This window comes from Amphimedon queenslandica, unplaced genomic scaffold (genome assembly GCF_000090795.2).
Source record: "Amphimedon queenslandica unplaced genomic scaffold, v1.1 AMPQUscaffold_12895, whole genome shotgun sequence".
NCBI classification, from domain to species: Eukaryota; Metazoa; Porifera; class Demospongiae; order Haplosclerida; family Niphatidae; genus Amphimedon; species Amphimedon queenslandica.
This window is the reverse complement of record NW_003546869.1, coordinates 23,808-26,328: the sequence shown is the minus strand read 5'-3', so window position 1 is coordinate 26,328 and position 2,521 is coordinate 23,808.

Genomic DNA, 2,521 nt, shown 5'->3' with positions numbered 1-2,521 from the left:
TCATGCATAGCATGTAAATGACTCAGCTGCTACAAGTACAAGTATAATTTACAGGTGGATAAGGAAAAGAAATAGCTGAACCAGGACCCACACCAGATGTAACTGAACTATTTCAACTTGAGGAAGATGAGGTTGTGGAAGAGTCTGTGTAAAGTTCGAAGCCAAATTCAAAGCACTGTCTGGGATTACTTTATATACAATGAAGATACAGACAAAAGCATTTAGGCTGACTAACGATACTTTAGAGAGAGAGACATTAAATAAACTGTACAGTGAACTTGGAAAATATATTTATTGTGCATTAATTATGATGGAAAACTCATTATACTTTCACAATGCAGTTATTATTCACAATGCAGTTTAGAGCACATACATGTGACTAGAACTATAATTAAGAGCTTAATACCAAACTAGAACTATCTAACAGTAAAAATTTCAAGGAACTAGAACTAGGACTAACTATACTAAAAGCTATATGTAGGAACTATAACTAGAACTAACCCAATAAATTTTACACTAACAAGAACTAGAACTATTCTTGTAACAGCCTAAAGAAGGAACTATAACTAGAACTATTTGCAGTTTTGCACCTATGATAGAACTAAACTAGAACTAAAATTGAAAAAGCCATACGGGTCCAACATTATTCAAAACCTTGCAATGCATAATTGAATAATCTTAACTATTATTCAAGGTTAGAATAACCATTATACACAACTCCCTAGGATAGACTTGATCACAGTTATAGAACAGTAATTCATGCAAGTGTTGAATGTCATTATCACTTTATGATTGGATCATTGCCAGTGGAACAGAACAATGTTTCTTTTAGCATTATTAATTTTGATAATGAAAAAATCTGTTGAACAGGCTCAAAAATTAGTTACAAGAAGACAAGCAAAACGAAAATCGTGTCAAATTAAAAGGCACATCAAATTCTGATGGGACTAATTATACGAACAAGTAGAATCACACAGCCAATTGTTGTTACATCACGAGATGCATGTGAACTTAGTGAATCACATTACATATCATTGGAATAACTAAACTGTCCCTCTAAAAACTTAATGTTACAGCAGTGAATTTCAGAAAAAATAGTTTCACTTTCACTGCCTTAGAAATATACGTCATCTTTTATCAGGAAAATTTAATTGCAAGATGGGGTTAAGTGATAAAGAACAGGCTTTTTGCTGCACCCATGTTACTATATTCATAAATGAGCTTCAACAGCAACAATTTTATTATAATAAAGATATAACAGCTCGAGAGCCTTCTTCAGTCTACACAGAGAGATACCAGAAACACATTGACACACGTGTCACTAACTGTAATTGTAATAATTAATAATAAATTAATTAATTAGTCTGGTTTGGAAAGGCAGGGTAGCCATAGGTCACTTAACTGGAGACCTCAGTCCAGATTCATGGTGTTTCTGGTTTTGATTCTCACAGCCTCCATAACTCTTCTCCTCCAGTAAAAATTCTCATGATCCAATACATTGCAGTCAATGTTATGGTCTTCAGTGTGTACATATACAGCAATGCCATTCTTGTCATCAAACCTTAACTGCTTGCTAATGCTCCAAAACCCTTTTCTTCATTGTCCTGCCTGTCTCTCCCGCAAAAACTTTGTCACAATCAGAGCACGGTACTTCATACACCACACCTGCCCTGAGGTCAAGAATAGGATTCCGAGTGAGTGCAGGGCAGGTGTGGTGTATACCATTTGTGACTTACAGTAAAATAACACTGATGTAGTAAATATGAATTTCATTACAAAAACTTGAATTTTAATGGAGGAATTGGCATTCTTCAACGATACTTGCAGTGACATTATTCCAAAGCATATTGATCATCTGTATGCTTATGAAATGAAAGTTTACTCTTTATGTATTATCATAATTATGTATTGCAGCTAGGCTATTGGTAAGACTAATGAGACTTCATATTTATGAATGTCTTTCTTAATTTTCATTAAGTGCCAGCATAGCAAATATTAAACCATAGTATCAATTTTTTTTTATTCGTGCTTGAAAAGAGAATTGTACCCTCCAGTTGGGAGAGCATGTAAAAGCATATCAAGAGGATATTACTGCTGGATGCAAGAGATGAAATGAAAGTTTCCTTCAAGAACAATTGGTACAAATGAAAGTTTTAACAGAAGAACAAAAAGTTAATTGACACAAACATATAGCTGCAACTACAGATTTATCAAGCATTAAGATGCCAACAAATCACGGGTAATATAAATCATTTTGATAGCATATTTTTTTTAATAATAAAAGCCTAGCACTTTGAGTTGGTAAGTTAACTTTTTATAAGTTCCTTTAAAGTTTAACTCCAATTATGTTCAATGCAGTGGCAAACTAGAAATGCTTTCATCATTAAAAAGGTAAAAAGTATTGTGCTCAAGTCATAATTTATTTCAAGATCAAAAGTAAGAGGAAGACAACACAGAGCATTAATTCTTTAAGGTGTGATATAATGCATTGCGTTCAATACAAATTACTCCAAAGACTTTA